Raw genomic sequence first — 18,763 nt, 5'->3', positions numbered from 1 at the left:
GGATTCTGTTGTGCAAGCAGTGGGTCCCGCCGATTCCATTGCACTAGCAGGACCCACTGCTTGCACAACAGCGATCTGGGCTTCCCAGAAGCAGCCCTGAAATGAGTGGAAATGCTTGTTTCTTGACTGGGACAGGTTGGCGGAGCTCCCTTATGCGAGCTCCGCTGACCTGCCCCGTTCCAGAAACTAGTGTTTTTGCTCATTTCTGGTTGCCTAGAAGCACTAAAATTTACTTCCGCAAGTGGTGGGTCCCTCTTGCAGTCGGGAATTGGCAGGCGTAAGGGAATTGGCAGAGCCATAAGCGCTTCGTTGGATTCCGTCCTATATTAAAAATCAAAAGCAGTAGTGAAATGTATACATTGCAACACAAAGAGGGGATGGTTCCCAGCCTGAGTTCACAGTTTGGAAAGTAGGGAAAGATGGGACCTGGTTTCAGTGCATTCTGGTTCTATATTTTACATTTCATAATATAAAAATGACACCTTTTGGTAAAACTAAAAGAACACACATCTCTTACCTATCTTACCTTCCTATCTATATTAGTACACACTGAAGAGATCCACTGCGATTTTTGTAAAATGTTTAAACTTTAATATTTCAATATACATCTACAGTTTAATTTAATTGGATTTATGGCCTTGAGCTGCAAGCTAACCTGGAGATGGGCAAGTCATTTCTCATTGAAATAATGGCTTATTTGTTACCAATGGGTCAGAAAGAAACCACAACATCAGCAAGTGAAATCCTTTGCCTGTAAATTAAGATCCTCTTTACACTTATTATTGTTTATAGTTCAACCTCATGGGTACCACAAAAAGAGCATTGTGGTTAACATAGGATTCAAATAATAGTTTAGTGAAAAAGTGGCTGGGCTCTGGTCCATAAACCACAACTTGTCCTACAAAGGAATGGGAAACTCCCTCAAGGATTCTAGACAGTCTGACCTGAGGATTCTCTTATATGGGAAAGGGGCCTCGTGAACCTCATGTGAAACCTAACCAGAGACTTTCTGGGAATGGGGGAGGGCTGTGCAGTCAAAGTCCATTCTACTGAGCATCTTTTTCTGTATATTGTAATGTATTTTCAATTGGGAGAACAGAAAGAAGGCCAGCCCCAAATCTAGTGGTGCATAAATTGATGCGTTAAAATGAAAGGGGCACTCCATACTTCAAAAGTTGCAGTTGTCAGAAGTTTGTGGTGGCTGTTCTTAAAACTCGCAGCTACTGAAAGTGAATGAAAGACATAGGGATGGCTGCTTGCAACCTGAATTTAGGTCAATATGGCTAGCTGCAGTTGACTCTAATCTCTCCAAAGTCTAAGAGTTATGGAGGATTGGACATGTTTGCGTCATGTACACAATCTTTATAAAGACCCCCTGAATAAAGGCTGTGTTGGACAGAGCAACGTTAAAGAATGAACTTCCTTATAAGGAGCCTGCGCTTCCCCTTCCCACCCTCTGGATATTATGAGAACTAGATTCAGGTTGGCTTAATAAGTAAAACTGTTAACTAAAGGAATTAAAGTTGTATTTAAAAAAAATAAAGCAATAAGAAGTGCCTTCTGCAGCTTCAAAGGTGTTCAGTGGTAAGTGAAAAAGCTCCAATAACTGTTTTTTACGAGCACTATACACATGTATACACTCCCATCAAAAGCTTTAAAAGCTGGCACATGAGCCACTGATAGCAATTCAGCAGCTTCCCTAATGACGTATAGCAAGACATGCTACATCAGGGCAGGATGCACCCAGTCTCGTCTGATCTCGGAAGCTAAGCAGGGTCAGTCCTGGTTAGTACTTGGATGGGAGACTGCCTGGGAATCAGGCTTCCTGCATTAAGCAGGGGGTTGGACTTGATGGTCCTGTAGGCCTCTTCCAACCCTATGATTCTATGAAGTATACGCGATGGAAGTTTGAACTGCCATCTGAGGGTAGGGGTTTTAATCTGGTGAAGTCGTCACATGGCTCGTGTTTACAGTAGTGATACCTTATGGTTAGCACCTGCCAGAGACTTGCAAGCACTGCCTCACTATCAAAGGTTATTTTCTATAAAAAGGTTTGAAAAATTAGGTATAACCTTTGTTTCTCAGTGGTTCTTGCATTTTCAATTGAACTCTAAATGCTTTTTGTCAGAGTGATGGTTGCCATACAACAGCTATTGGGTTCTGTTGCCTATAGCAAGAACCCTAAATGGTTTGCTGAGTGTAATTGCTACAAACTTGTGATTTCCTCCCTCTAAGTTGTGTCTGCTTGAACAGCTAAAGCTGTAGCAGGTTTTAATAATTATAGCAACAGCAGAAATTACTTTAAAGATGTGAGCTTGTAAAGTATCACATTGTAAAAACTAGGGATCTGTCCTTGTAGCCAATAACCCTGTGAAAAGTGATAATGTTGTGTAAAAGCACCTCTTCATGCGGGGTTTAAATAACTGGATAATTGATAGATAAGACTGACTTGACATGTCTTGCTTTTGTATGTCAAACAGTATGACGGAGAAGGTCCAATAGAACAAAACTTCAGAGTGCTGTACCCAAATTTTTGTATCTTTCAAGGAGTTCTGGGTAGTGTACATTTGGTTATCACCCTTTATCCCCACAGTGATGTGAGATAAATGAGGCTTAAAAAGATGATGATTAGCCCTAGGCCACTAAGGGTTTATTTATTTATTTTATTATATTTCTATTCTGCCTTTTTTTCCTCCTCAAGGAACCCAAGGCAGTGTACATAATCCTCCTCCTGTCCATTTTATCCTCACAACAACAACTCTGTGAGGTAGGTTGGGCTGAGAGTCTGTGACTGGCCCAAAGTCACCCAGTGAGCTTCTGTGTCCGAGTGGGGACTAAAACCCGCATCTCCTGACTCCCAGTCCAGCACTCTAGCCACTACACCACACTGGCTCTCATGGTTACTCATGGTTGGCAAGAGATTTGAACCTGTCATCTCCAGCTGTCCAGATACTGCTGTTAGGTTTCGATAGTCCTTTCCCTTCACAATCAACACCACAATAGACAAAGCTTCAGGTTAATATGACTTTATTTTGCTAGAGCCTAGCCTATCTACAAATGCGGATTCCAGGAAAACTCTCAGGTTGCCCCCAGGCTCTAAACACCTAGTCAACAATCTAAGCAGAGGAGACAGACCAGAGGGAGAGAAAGTTGCCAGCACTTTGGGGTATGAACCTCCCAGCCAAGCTAGCTTTGCAGTGATGCCTCTCCGTTAGGGTGACTCCCTCCTTTGTTGGCTTCCAAGAGTGCCTATCTGGGCGGTGCGTCTGAGATCTGCTATAACTTTTCCTGCTTTGAGTTGTGCCCTAGCATCTCTCATGTCACACCCCTCCTCCTCCTCCTCAGAAACTTGCGTTCTCACAGTGGAGGGAGGGCACAGGGACTCAGTCTGGGCCATCTGTTAGTCAAGGTCTTGGGAGGACTCTCTTCCAGCATTTTGGCTCACTAGCAAGGATCCCTCCCCCGGCTCACTCACTAGGGTGGGTCCCTCCCCTGGCCTCTGATCTAGCTGCTGTTCCAATGCTGGTTCAGAATCAGAGCTGTCAGACATCTCAAGGTGCTTAGACTCATCCCTGACAGCTACTCTATGCTGGCTCAATGTTCCATCCCCTTTCAATTTAAGTTTATCTGCCTGGTGAGTTTGTGATCCTCTGAGCACAGTGTAATTTTGCCAAGATATAAGATGACTTACCAAAGAAACTCATTTAGAGAAGGTAAACTTAGGTCAAGAGCATCCAGCTAGAGAATGAATCAAACTTTCTAGTCGGTGTTCAGCAAACCAAGAGTTATGTCATTCAATAATATAAGATGGGTCTTGGAATAGATCAAAGTCAAATTGAAATTTCATAGTGAAATATAAAACAATTCAGACTGGCTTGTCATGAGAGATAAATGTTGTGCTGTTTATTCTACCCATTGACACCTGTAGTTGAGCGTGGTTTGCTCTAGGTATCCCCAACAAACTTTTAACTCTTTCCTACAGCCCTGTTCTGTCAGCTGGGTTTATCAATAATATAGGTGCTGTATGCATAAGAACAGGTTATCTTTGATTTTTTCCCCAGTAGGAGCTGTGACTAAGGAAACTGGCCTACTAAGTTATTTGAAACTGTTGGCTGGTTAGGTTGCAGTGCTGTTCTTGTGACACAGTCTGGAGGTTTTTTTCACTCTGTTAGCTAAATATTCCCTTGTTTATCCATATGTCTGTGTGTGTGTGTGTGTGTGGGTGTATACAATATTTCTCGAGTTACATCTTAACCCACCTTCATTGTCTTCCCTGACTTCTGAATGAGGGTGGGATGGGGGTGAGGGTGAGGGACAGATGACATTTCTCTGGGATAGAATGTTGTGCTTCTGAGGGATCAAAGCAGTGGCAATTTTAAACGAGGCCATAATTAGGCCCCGCAGTCCATAATTGGGAGGAGGTTCATGTCAGAATCCACTGAATCAAAGCTATTGAGCTAAGTAGAAAGCTGCTTACTGAATGTTTCTAGTCCTATAAAAACCATGATTTTTTTTAACAATGTTCTGTTAAACTGTTCATTTTAAAAATTACAATGTGATTCCTTCAGCATCCCTGTTTGAGTGATATTGAGGAAGGGAATGGCTTCTCTTAGGCTACTAAGCACTATTACCAACACATCCAGTTTAATTCTTGTGTCTTCTGAACTAAGACTGGAACAGAAAGTTCTTGGTGGCTAATCTTTGTGCTGAGGCCATACCCTCCTGAGGCAACCATGCATGAATCTGTTTTCACAAATGGTTCCCTAACTAGGATCTGGCTATGAACAGCCCATGTTATACTGCTCCAATGTCCACTGGGTATTTAGTCTGAAACCACAGTCTCTAAAACAAAGGCAGGCAACGTTTTGACATCAACAACTGGAGAGGTACAAGTTATTTGCATGCTTGCATATGCTATGTTCATACATAATTTCCTTAAATACCAGACTATTTGTGTTATGTCTCACTGAAGGTAAAACAAGCCAGGCCAGCGTATTTCAGAACTCCAAACGTTGAAAATTAATAAAGCTGAACCTTAGCATGCCAAGATGGGCTTGATGAATCATAATATTTCCAAATGGAATAACTGTGGGATACTCATTTGCTTCTTGTTGCTGATAATTTCAAGCACTTTGCCCCTAGTTTTCAAGCTTCACTCTGTGTTCGTGAAGGCTACAAATGCCTTTGAAAGGTTGAGTGAAGGCAACTCTAAACTTAGGTTTACTGGGTTAGGTTGTGGTGTGGGAAGCGAGGGATAAAGTTGTTAGAGTAATTTTTGCTCTGATGGATCTTGGGGTGATCATGGCACCCCCCCCCCCCAGTAGTTAAATGTGATGGGTGCTTGTGGTGATTTTTGTTACTGCTTTATGGAATTGTATCCCATCAGGCATAGGTAATTGAAATGGAAGTTTATTTTCTGTAGTGGCTGCCCTTACTTAATATGGCTACTACTTGGAAAGACTAATCAGTCCCTCCCCTTGTGTCAGTATTTTGACACACAACCATAGAGAGAGAGTGTGCTAGTTTGTCTCTGTGAGCTCAGCCACTCTGACTACAACACAAGCTGCTTTGGCGAACAAATAACTTTCACCTGAGCCACATCCCCCATGAACCTACTGTAAACCCTCTACTTAACAGGCAAGTAGGGTAGCACACACAGCTATCATGGCATTCCTGGGGTGGAAAGAAGGAGACTCAGTACACCAAACACACATGATTCACACTGTAAGCAAAGTGAAGCAAAGACGTCACATGAGAAATCCACACTTCACAAGACAAGTGTAATGTTTAGACTTGCCCTGAAATCCTGAGGATTCTTCAAGGACCATAAAGGTGGTAGGGAAAGTTCTCAGGACTGTTACTGGCCAAAGTTGTTGAACACTGTAGTTGTGTCTGAGCTTTATTCATGTCAGCAGAACCCTGTTGGAGCAAACGTTTTAAGGTTTGCAGCTCTGGTTTTCAGTGATTTAGTAATTTCTTTTACTTTCAGAGGTATAGGCTAGATTGAAAGGAAAATCAGCGCGAGTTACTGAATTGCCAGTCTAAACGTATAAAGTTAGCAAAATATCGAATTGCTACTAACTGTAGCTACAGGGCTCAAAGGAAGAGTGACTAACTCACCTTTTCGCTCCTATGCCCCCTTCTATGGCAAAACATAATTCACGCTAAAGCCATTCCACAAATCTTAATAATTCAAGATAAGATTTCATTCCAAGTCTGTCAGCATAATCTACATCCCTTTTTCTGGACTTTTCAGGTCTGGCTATTAAACAACTGGTGCTGTTCCAAATAAGAGTTGATAGAACATGAAAAATTGCAGATAAGCAATTTCATTAACAGGAACATTAAATTTCAGGTTGTCCATATAACTTTAAATATGTCTACAGTATCTTTATATTGCAAGTGCCAGCCCAGAGAAGGGTGTGTATGTGCACACTAATGGAGCAATACATTTTTCGATGGTGTGTATGTAACTAATCACATTAATACAGCTAGCGGGCTCTCTGCTTGTACTGTAGGTATTTATACCATGCCAGAGTGTGCTGTTGGGCTATGAACTTTCTTTGAAATTCCATGGTTACTTTTGCTGATATTCCATGGATACTTTTGCAGCATGCCCAGGAAAGTTTCATTGCACAGCTAGTTCAGAGTGGTTGCCCAGAAAGTAAATGCATTGCTGTTCCAGTTAACTTTGAACAATGGCATATCTGTCACTGATCAGTTGCAGTGGAGTGGCCTTGTTTGGAGTATTGCTGTTAAGTACAACAAAAAATAAATCCTATGACTAACTCTGGAAATTCTTACATGCAACTGTCTAGCTCTGTATTGGACAGCCTGAAGAGCAATGTCCCTAATATTTCCCATGGTAATAAAGGTTTGAGAATTTGTGATCTAAACAAGTGGCATGCCCTACAGGTATAAGTGTTCCCTTCCTGCAAGGTTTGGCAAGTGCAAGATAATACCAGTTCCTCCTTTGCAACTAATTTAAATTAGCTTCTGCATAGTGAAGGTGAAAGTTTTTCAAACTATTCAGCATGAACCAATCGCTCATACTGTGTTGTGTCCTATTTGTGGCCTCTACTCTTGCACCCGGTCTTAAATTGCATTATGGTAGAGGCTGGCTGGCTTTGTATAGGATTTTTATGCAGTATAGAGTACCTTTAAAAATCCTTTTGCAAGATTAATCTGTGCTAAACTTTATTTTACCCTACCTAAAGAATAGCTTGAACAGAATAATGATGAGTTTCAAATTAGGCAGATAACATTTTGGTCACCTCCCATGTAACATTTTAACCTGCATATGATGCAGCTGCTGCAGCCAAGAACATCGACATCAGAAGAGTTCTGGCCATCTAATACATAGTGTAGGTCTTAACATTTCTACTTGTCAAAGAAAAGTGAAAAAAGTCGGGAGAAAATCTGAACAATATTGTCAGTTTCCCCCTTTCTCCTGCCCCAAATGAGCCTGTAGCTTCTTCCCGTACTTTGGCAGCTTGAATGAGGCGAGCTCAAATTCTACTGCTTCTGCTTCTTACTCTGTGGTGGGGAACATGTGGCCCTCCAGATGTTGTTGGACTACAGCTCTAATCCCTCATTATTGGCCATGCTGGCTGGGTCTGATGGGAGTTGCAGTCCAACAACATTTGGATGAGAGTTGCAGTCCAACATGTCCTCCACCCCTTGCCTAACTCCATATTCTTTTTTCATTGTGCTTCAGCTGCAGACATCTCCATTCCTAATAGATCGGTGGTAAATCCCAGTAGAAGAAAGAGAGACCAAATAGGTATCCACCTGCACTGAAAAGAAGGATCCTTTGAAGTGTGCCTGCCCTCTCTTTACTCCTCCACAATTTCATCACTAGTAGTCTGGACTATAATGAGTCTGTTGCTTCAGTGTTTGTGACCAGTTTAGCCGTATGTGTAGCTGTCACCACTTGCTCATTCGCTCTCTTGCCTCATTACAGCAAGACTCTGACTAGCAATTGGAATGGGGTACTGTGGCTTGGAAATCTATACCTGGATTATTGAGTTAACTGTACCAGTTTTTTAGTCTCTAATCATACTGTTTCTTCAAAGATTATAGTACACAATAGAAGCTTCACCAAATAATTGGACAATAACATGCTATATTATGAGGTTTGTTTATGTCTGTAATAGCAACATGCCCATTGGGGGACAAAGGGGCACGTTTTATTCACCATTGTAATTGTGTCTCCAAGTGCAGCATTTTAAATGGAAGAAAGTGGTATCTGGCACTTCCTATGGGAAGAAGCAAAATGTTGAACTTGGGAACGTCATTGATATGGGAACTAAATCTGCTGACCACTCGCTAGATGGGGAAAAGGAGAGAAAAACACAATCCAAGTGTGTGTAAATATGTAATTTCCTTCATCTATTTTTTGCTCATGCTAAATTGTGACAGGTACAAAATTCAGGACTGACTTTATATATAAAACATATGTGATGCTGTGGTCTACAATGGTAAACTTTCTTTGTTTGCAGGCACACTATCAGGAGACTTGGAAAAACTTTGAACTGAAATGGGTTGAAGCTGTGGCAAGGCTGGTCTAATGTAAGCGCACTGGATGCATTGCCCCTCTGGAGAAGATGAAAGTTTTTTGTGTGAAAATCTCCTCCAAGCTGTGTCTCTCTACCTGTTCTGCCTGCAAATGAAAGAAGACTTCAGATATCTAAGAAACAGATCTGTATAATCTCTCCCTAATGCAGTGAATATCTCCCCCGCCCCCCCTTACAGGCGTTTATGAACTTTAGTACTTGGTTTGCAGTTGATCTAGGAGAATTCCAAGTTACAGGTAGTGTAAACATCCTACACTCTCAGCTGTGTGGTAAAGAAGAAAGCTGGGAGAAGGCTGTTTACTCTCTCTGCCTTGGGAAGCAGCGGAAGGAGGGAAAACACAGAGATCTTGCAACGTTTTTCTAAGCCTGTTCTGAGCTGCCTCTTTATATTTCTATTAGGTAATTGTGTGTTTATATTTTGACAGCAGCTTGAACAAGTCCTGGCTGCAAGCTTTAATTAGAAAAGCATTAATATATATAAAGTTTTGTTTTCAAATGATTGTTTTCTGAAGTTGCACACTAAGGAGAAACACTACCTCCACATTCATATTTGTCTTAAAGATTGTGTAAGTGTAAGTAATAAATTATGAATAAATAGCTTACTTTCATTTCTGGGAATTGTCCTTCTGAAATGGTACAGAACTGATGTTGGGTTAAAGAGATGTAAGTGAGGGGGGGAAGTTCTCAACAGTCTTTGTGAATTATTTGGATACCCTTATCTGTGTAGCTGACAAGAAAATTATAGGGCCTTATGTATTAAAATCTTCAAGAAACTGGTAACAGTGGGTTGGAAAATATTCTCATTGACTTTCTAGGAAGACATTTTAAAAATGTAAACATAATTTTGGGTTTCTTTTTATAAAGCACCTATTAAGCTTTAGCAAAAATAAAAGACCTGTAAAACAATCAGATTTTGTGATACGCAATCCTTGTTGATGAGCCCTGAAGATTTTTACATTTGTTCTTTTGTTACTTTAAGATGGTATCTAAAGACAATCATTTGGTCGTTAGTAATATGACATTGTGTATTTAAGGTGTTTGAATCCAGCTAGTTTTAAGACATTCTGCTACTTTATTGTTTTGTGGTGATATACTGTAAAGGCTTACTTTAAAATGAAAATGTTCCTCTGTTGCAGTTGTTCACCTACAACTTAACTGTGGATTACATACATACCTTTTCTCCTTCCAGGAAGTAAAAACCTGAAACTATTTTGCTCTTGGAACTTTTACCCTTTTAAAATGGATTGACAACTATCATCCAAAATGTGTGCTTTCATTGCCTTTTGAGGATTTTATTGTACATAAGTGGGGTTTCTTGGCTACTTTCCCTTCAATTCCATAAAAGGTACAAAACTCATGGAGTGCTAGGATAGTTGAACACCACTAGCAACAAAGGTCCGCATAGTTAAAGCAATGGTATTCCCCGTAGTAACCTATGGCTGCGAGAGCTGGACCATAAGGAAGGCTGAGCGAAGGAAGATAGATGCTTTTGAACTGTGGTGCTGGAGGAAAATTCTGAGAGTGCCTTGGACTGCAAGAAGATCAAACCAGTCCATACTCCAGGAAATAAAGCCAGACTGCTCACTTGAGGGAATGATATTAAAGGCAAAACTGAAGTACTTTGGCCACATAATGAGAAAACAGGATACCCTGGAGAAGATGCTGATGCTAGGGAAAGTGGAAGGCCAAAGGAAGAGGGGCTGACCAAGGGCAAGGTGGATGGATTATATTCTGGAGGTGACGGACTCGACCTTGGGGGAGCTGGGGGTGGTGACAGCTGACAGGAAGCTCTGGCGTGGGCGGGTCCATGAAGTCACGAAGAGTCGGAAGCGACTGACCGAATAAACAAAAACAAACTACATAGCAGTAACACTTCTTTAAAAAGTGTGTTCTAGTGTTTTTTTAAAAAACGTTATAGCTCCAGGAAGTACTAGCAGATTATACTAACGCTAGAGAGACCTTCAGAGCCATTAACTTGGCTTTCACTTACTTTAGAGCAGATCTACAGGTCTAGAAAACAATATGTAGTAAAGTCTTCATGGGGAGTGAGCCACTTCTGCAGTTAGATGAGGGCAGTTTTCCTGTTTTCAGTGCCGCCTAAGTAGCCCTCTTCAGTCATTCTCCTAGCATATAAGTTCTGTGTACAAGGAGGAGAAACGGGTGGGGGCTAGCTCTGCCCCTTCCCTTGCTATTCTTGTCACTCTCTACACACGGAAGGTGACTACAGAGGACAGCCACCTCTATCCATGGAGGCTCTTACTGAGTTTTTAGAATTCTGATTTTTCCTGGGTTCTAAAATCTTGGGGAGAGCCTCTACAAATAGGCAGCTCTCCTCTGCATACAGCCTCCCTCCCTGTGCTGAGGACAATGGGAATGGTGAGTGAGGGGGCAGGGTGGAGCTAGCATGCTCATCCCTACTCCTTTTACTTGTGTATAGAGCTTACACATGAGAATGACAGAATAGAGCTAGTTAATGCACGCCTATGTGTACATATTGGGGAGAAAGCTAGGCTTTTTTTCAAGCATGCAACACCCCCATCTGGACGTTGTATTGGTGCAAACCCAGGACGTTGTGCTATGTACTGTTCCTCAGTGTGAAGACCCCATGCCATAATGGTTTTAAGCAAACTGTTAATAAAGAAGTAGACAAGCTATGACTACATGGCTTTTTACATTCCACAAATGGAATGATTTTCATGTTTGGATTGTTCATGTACAGGGTTGATACATGTAAACTTTCAAATAAAGCATAGTGCTTTATGTAACTTAAATACAAAGGCCATGTACTGTGGTCTCATTATTATTATTGTTTATGACATTTCTATATTGCCCCACAGCCAAAGTTCTCTGGACAATTTTAAAAGATTAAAAACATTAAAAATACAGTATACAGAGGTTAAAAACTGTTTACATAAAAAACACATGAATAGAGAATATACACAAGACAACATATATCTAAAACAACTTCAAGCAATCAACCATAACCATAAAACAAATCCAGGATCAATTAAAACTCATCATATGCTGCCAAATTCCTGGGAGGAGAGAAGTTTTGACTTGCCGCCTAAAGGATAATAGTGTTGGCGCCAGGTGGGCCTCATGACAGTAGCTGCTCAAAATTACATCATTAATGACTTGGTGGTGGTGGTGAATCAAATAAATTTTTATAGACCATTATTTCATAATCTTTATTGTTCTGAACCACAGGAAATCAGTTTAGACCCATTATGAATATATCTTATCACGGAGCTTTGGCAGAATGGCATTTGTGGACTTGGAAGCATCAATGAGTGGTAATCTTGACAATCCATGGATACATCTGCTATCACAGACTCTAGGTAGGCACACATAGCTTACAGTGCAAAACTGCTCTGGCATCTCTAAAACATGCCTTAACAGAGGAAGCAATATGTTAGTTATGACCTTCCTACTGACAAGTGGAGATATGATACCCAAAGCTGGTCCTACCAATTCAGGATTGGCTTTTGAGTGCAGATAGTTGCTGGTGGTTTGAGACAAGACTTAATTTTATGGTTGGGCTATCCTTCAATCTGGAGCAAAGGACCAACCTATAGATAAGTCATACTTGTGTAATGGTACTTAAACAGCCCTCTTTTGGATGTAAAACCAGTAATTTATTATATATTGTTAGCTGCCTTGGGCACTTAATTGTGGAAAGGCAGGATATAAATTTGAATAATTGCTTTGGGAGGGGGTGATTCAGGATGCAGAATTGGGGGAGTGTGCACGCCTATCATTTCTCCATTCCAAATTCCCATTCCCCCAGCAGCTTTTTCTCCTGCCGGTTCTTAAAATGGTGTGGTTGCCCTTATAGATTAGTTTGGAGCAATGCAGGGGAAAGTGCTGCTTTGGGTGGGGATTCAGAGAAAATGGCAGGCAGAAAGAGTTAAATGCACATCTGCTGCTGTTTTGCTCTCAGTCTTCTCTGCCTGCAGCAATGTTTGAGCTACTGCTGCATGGATTTGTGTGTAGCACATAGTTCAGCCTTGAATTATTGCAAGCTGAAGGTCTTAAATTATTAGAACTGTTCAGATTCGCAGTTGCTCTGCATCACACATACGGAGTCAGAGCCTGCATGGAGCCTTGACGAGAACCTTCTACAGTGGAGGAATTTTTGGTGGCAACCCTCCCCCACCATCCCAGTGCACATGCCCCTGTTCCCTCGGTTCTCTTTCGACCACCATTGTGGAACCCTCATAGAGAATCTTCTCCTTGTTCGTTTCTTCCTGAGGAAAATTGGACAGACGGAGGTTTTTCTTTTAGCTTCTTTCTCTTAAATGTCTTCTTGTTTTCATCTGTCAATTGTGTGTTTGTTTTGCAATCTCCACGATCACCTCATACCACTTCATCATGTCCAGTGGATCTGAAGATGGTAATCCCTTTGGGACTTGATGGGTCACAGCCTTCCTAGCAGCAAGAGAGAGTTTCTCTGCAGATGGCTCTGGAGGATTATTCATCCATCTCAGCATTATTCTTCAGTTGCTCCATCCTTCTCTTCACCGAATACTATGGTGGGGAGTCAGGAACCCCCTCCTCATCTGAAGATAAAGGCCCCTTCTCGGAGCAGACACTGTATGGCACAATCTTTTGGTATGGAGATCCAGCAACCAGTCGTTAAAATCAAAGACCCTGTATCTGATGCGGTGCAGTCCGAAACCTTTGCACAGGTAGCCATTCCTATTTCCTGCTTTATTACAAACCATTCAGCATTCATGGAAAGCCCCTTCTTCTGTTCCGACCATTTCAAAGCACTTTAAACAAATGTACAAGTCTCTGAAGACAGATGTGGGGGTTTTGTTCCGGCACCATACACCAAATTCTGTCATCGTTGAGATGTCACAAGGAAAATGGCAAAAAGTCAATTCCTTGCCTGCAGATAAAGAGGATAGAAGGTTGGACTTGATGGGGCATTGCATTTAGTCCTCTGCTGTGTTGGGGTTGAGAGTGGCTAACTATCAAACCACAATGGCCAGGTATCAGAGGTTCCTATGGGAGAAAATAGGATCTCTTTTTGACCATCTTCCTGAGGATAAACTGGCTTGAGTTTTCCAGGACGTGGCAATGTGCTTCTCCTGCCAGCAGATGAATACATCCAGGCACATGGCTGAATGTGATGCACAGATTACGGTTGGCTCAATAGCCTTGCATAGACATGCCTGGCTTAGGTCTGCAGGTCTATCACAGGAAGTTTGCTCCAGAATAGAGGGCCTCCCATTTGATGGGGAGGGCTTGCTCAATGCCAAGACTGATGAAGCCATGGACTTTGTCCAAAGGCCAAGTATACAGCAAGACAGGTGGGTATTCCTCCTCAGGAAGAAGCGCATTGCCACATCCTGGAAAACTCAAGCCAGTTTATCCTCAGGAAGATGGCCTTTGTCAGCAAATGGTTTAGGCAGCCTTCTTATAAACAGTCCTGTCACCTGCGGGACAACCCTTTTGCCAGGTTTCAAAAACATTCTGAAGAGTTCCAATCTTCAAAATTTTGGAACAACCATAGAAGAAAGATGGCAATGCCAAACGTCGCCTCTTGACTCCCCAGAGTCTAATTTTTGTCCTTCTGTCTGCCACCCTGTCTTCAGCAATCATTTCCTGTTCTATCTCCAAGCTTGGAAGCAGGTAACATCAGAGTCTTGGGTCCTCTCTATTATCCATAAAGGTTACAGAATTGGGTTCGGCTACCTCCCTCCACTCAGCACCATCAGAATCATGGCAGCTTCGGACATATTATTAACAGAAGTGGATACCCTTCTGGTGAAGAGAACGATAGAGTGGGTCCTGAAGCAACAACTTCACAATGGGTTCTATTGCTGTTATTTCACCATTCCAAAGCAGGATGGAGGCCTTCAACTGATTCTGGACCTCAGACAAGTAAACTTGTACATCACCCCCAAGTGCTTCTGAATGGTCACACTTGCTTCCATCCTTCCCTTGCTCCAAAAAGGGGACTGGTTCATGATCATAAATTGAAGAGACGCTTGCTTCCACATTTCCATCAACAAGAGCCATTGATGTTTCCTTCAGTTTGCAATCGGAATCAAGGCCTAACAGTTTAGTCTCACTACTGCACCAAGGTTTTCCATTAAGTGTATGGCCATGGTTGCGTATGATCTACACATCCAAGGGGTGTCATTGTACCCTTATATAGACAACTGGTACTGGTGGCATCTACAAGAGCAGGGATCCTCAAGGCCTGTTCCATTACTTGCTTGTCTGCTGCAGGACCTTGGTGTTTACATCAGTATAGAGAAGTCCCACTTGACACCATTGCATCATATCCAGTTCCTGAGGGTGATACTGAACTCTATTTTGCATCTCAGCACTGGCATGCCTTGCAGCAGAGTTATCTGTCCAGTCGGTTGTCATTGCTGCATGGTACAGTGACTGCTAGGTCTTGTGCCAATGCGACTACTGTGGTAGTAGCTGCCATATTTATAGATGTGGACAGCACAGAACTGCTTTATCCATGCATTCAACCTGACGTGGGATGCCAGATGGACCTCACGGCACTTCCCCACATATGTGGCAGCTATGCTGATGTGGTGGGCAAGCGTCCTCAGTCTTCAAAAGGTCATACTCTTCTTTCTACCTTCCTTATCAGGAATGGTGATGACAGACCAAAAGAAAAATGTGTGTGGTCATAACTAACATTTGGGCATTAGAGTTCATGATCCATTTTTCTATTGCATGGTTCTCTGTAGATGTGTGCAAGCATTAGTCTCCAACAATAACCAGGGAGTTGCCCCTGGAAGTTCACAAGCAGTGCATGAAGATGCCAGTCATCTGGTTTTTTATCTTCAGAATCTGGAAAATGCAGGTATGGGACCTCTAAAGAGGGAGGTTCCACTTTTTAGTGTAGTCAGTGGTAGACAAATTGTTGGCCAAGTTTTATAATAACACATACTTGTTGACCAGAATGGCTTCTGAAGGTACAAACCTGTGTATATTACACACCATTAAAGCAGAAATCTCTCAATTGCCTAGACTTCAGTTTCCCAATTACCCAAATCTTGTGCATGTGTGTGTGTCTGTAAACTGTATTTCTGATTAGTATGAACATCTTTATGGTGGTTTGAGACTCCATTTACATAAATGTGTGCTGTGGTTTTGTATAACTGGCACTTCCTAGATTAACTGGAACTACATCAGAACTGTCTGGATAGTACTGGATAGTGCAATTGCAATTACAGGAAGTATCCGAAAAAAGATTGGCCTTCAGTGTATGTAACTTTTTCTTTTTCTAATAGACTTTTAGGCTTTCCTACACCTCATTCCTGCTGCCTTCTCACTGTGGGTCACTGAAGCTGGTATGTCTAATCATGCCTCTTTATTCTAAACATGTGACTTTGTTAAATATTCACTATCATAATTCTTTCCTGGGGGAGGTGAAGGAAAACAGTCTAAATGTTTTGTTTCAAGATGACAGTCACTTTGAGGTCCCTGGGCTCACTATTTCCTGTAGTCTTTGTTGTAACTCCATCTCTGTTGGAAAGGAAATGGGAGGGTTTAAAAAAACCTTTGGTGCGCTAGGAGTGGGGGGAAATATCTGGCAGGGTTTTTCTTTTCTTTTTAAGTGCCAAATCCTTTCAAGTGACGGGGAGGGAGAGGATTACAAGTGAATAATGTTAAAGACAAATGGAAGTTGATGCTTGGCTTGTCAGTTTCTGGAGCTTCCTGAACAAACTGAATGAAATGTTTTTGGTTGAACCCACAAATATTTTTTTTAAAGAATCTGAATGGATAACAGCAAGGATTTACTTCCTTGTGTCCAGTTTCATTCCTGGCTTACTAGTAATTATTCAGTTCCTGAGGAATCTTGGCAGCAGAAAAGAATGGTCCAGTTCACAGCATAGGCTTTTGAGTGTGAATCCTTTTGAAGGAGCTACGTAAGACAATAGCTGTGTAAAATGTACAGTGAATAACGAAGGTTGGGATGAAAGCAGTATATGTGTGTCGTGAACACAGTACCTTCATAGTAAACATAATAAAGCTTTAATATTTTATTTGTTGTAGTCTTTTCCAATCAGCAGAAATTAATATTTTATGCAATGGGTATTTATTTCATTTCTATACTGCCCAAAAGCTGAAGGGTAAGACTTCTTTTTTAAATGAGAGACCATAAAATAGTAAGGTGTTTAAACGATTCCTTGGCAATTTGGAGGAGAAAGTCAAAGTGCTCAGATTTGTAGTGGCTATGGGTGATCTTTGACAAAAAGATACTGTATTTAAATCTAAACATTGCACATACTTCTTCGTTCAAATAAAGTTCACGTTTTATGCAAAGGGGGTTCATTTTATGGCCCAAGGGAATATGCGTGCATGCATCCCTTTCTTCGCTGGTTTCATTAGAGCTTTCAGGAGCATTTGCTATGCTTGGATCATGACATTGTTTGATCTGTTTGAAGCTGCTGGTGGGATTGTTTGAAACAAACCCCAGCCAGCTCTTTTCTCCTCCTGATATGTAATTGCATCCAGAGTTGTACGGATGGGGTGGGGAGGAGAAGAGTGGCTGAGGCCCAATCACTTTGATTGCTGTCCAGGCATTTGAGACAGCTGAAATGAGACCTGTTGTCACTGGGGATTTCCTCCCCTTCCTCCTGAGGTCATTCTATACCACTAATAAGAAGGTATTCAAAGACGTTCCAGTACTGCCACCTACATTTTAAGGTGTGTAGTGCTGAGGCCTGTTTCCCAAAGATTTGCCAGCAGTTAAACTCATTTTAGAGAGCTTTTGTGTCTGTTTTTTTTTCTTGGTGTCACCTTTGTTGCCTGTCACCTTCTGATTATTCTTATGTTCTCTCTCCAAAAAGATGCATATGCTTGGGATTGACTCAAGGTTTCTTTACACTCGTGCGTGCGCGCGCACGCACACACAGAATTGTCTACTGAGCAGCATAGCTAGAGCAAAGTAATTTATTTCTCTTCCTTCCTCCCCCTCATTTTTTATATCTGTTACTTCCTCCCTGTCTATGTCCTGGCTAGTCAAAGTAGTAATTAATCTTATTCCCTGGAATTCAACAGCTAGCAAGCTGCTAAGTTATTTTTGTGCGCCTCCTCTCAAAGTGCAGGCAACAGCCTTCTCTCTAAAACACTTGCATAGCCCAAGTAGCCACCCTTGTCAATTCTGCCTACCAGCATTTGCCTAGTTTACCCTAGCATAGGGCTGCCCCTGTGTGTGGCTTTTTTGGGAAGGGGTCGTGGCTCAGTAGTAGAGCTCTTGCTTTGCAGGCAGAAGGTCCCAGGTTCAATCCCCGGCATCTCCAGGTAGGGCTAGGAAGGAATCCTGCCTGAAACCCTGGAGAGCTGCTGCTGGTCAGTGTCAAGAATACTGGGCTAGATGGACCCAGGGTCTGACTCGGTATAAGGCAGCTTCCTACTTCCTACCTGAAGTATTCTGGGGCAGTTATTCTTCCTTGGAATACTGTTCTGGATCCTGCAAAAGCCTCTTGTAGATGGAAGGCTTCCTTCTGTCTGCAAGAGTCTTGTTAAAGCGGAGCTTTTCTGCTGGCTGATCAAGGTGGAGGCAAGCTTCACTAAGTCCTCCCTCCCCCCTGCATGTCCCCCAAAATCTTTGGAGGGTTGAGGGCTTCTCTGGATCAGTGGGGGAGGTAGTGCTGGGGGCTGTAAGAGGGGGATATTAGTAAAACAACTCATTTCTGCCTGTGGAAGTATTCCCAGTGGGACTCTGCTTAGGGAATGCACCTGCTAATAGAATAAAACTCTGGATCCAACCAGTTGTGGGCCAAAATAGATGTTCCTTTAAAGAAGCCATAAGCTATGCCGTGCAGGGCCACCCAAGACGGACAGGTCATGGCAGAGAGTTCTGACAAAATGTGGTCCACTGGAGAAGGAAATGGCAACCCACTCCAGTATTCTTGCCAAGAAAACCCCATGGAACGTATCACAAGGCTAAAAGATATGACGCCGGAAGATGAGCCCCTCAGGTCGGAAGGTGTCCAATATGCTACTGGGGAAGAGCAGAGGGTATTTCCAAGTAGCGCCAGAAAGAGTGAAGCGGCTGGGCCAAACCCGAAAGGACACTCAGCTGTGGATGTGTCTGGTGGTGAAAAGAAAATCCGATGCTGTAAAGAACAATATTGTTTAGGAACCTGGAATGTCAGATCAATGAATCAAGGTAAGCTGGAGGTGGTCAAACATGAGATGGCAAG

General features: G+C 42.2%; 1 long non-coding RNA gene across 1 annotated transcript in view; it reads left to right on the top strand.

Annotated features, from left to right (window-relative positions):
* The window catches only part of LOC146359253 (uncharacterized), a 36,941-nt gene extending 25,713 nt beyond the window's left edge, over window positions 1-11,228 (top strand). Inside the window, exon 3 of the long non-coding RNA XR_014786594.1 lies at window positions 8,502-11,228. This is a non-coding gene — a long non-coding RNA (uncharacterized LOC146359253). The remainder of the gene's footprint in view (window positions 1-8,501) is intronic.
* Window positions 11,229-18,763: the final 7,535 nt, after the last annotated feature.

This window comes from Heloderma suspectum, chromosome 1 (genome assembly GCF_057233095.1).
Source record: "Heloderma suspectum isolate Gila_16-S chromosome 1, 16-S_ref, whole genome shotgun sequence".
Lineage (NCBI taxonomy): Eukaryota > Metazoa > Chordata > Lepidosauria > Squamata > Helodermatidae > Heloderma > Heloderma suspectum.
This window is presented reverse-complemented; position numbering and strand designations above follow the sequence as displayed.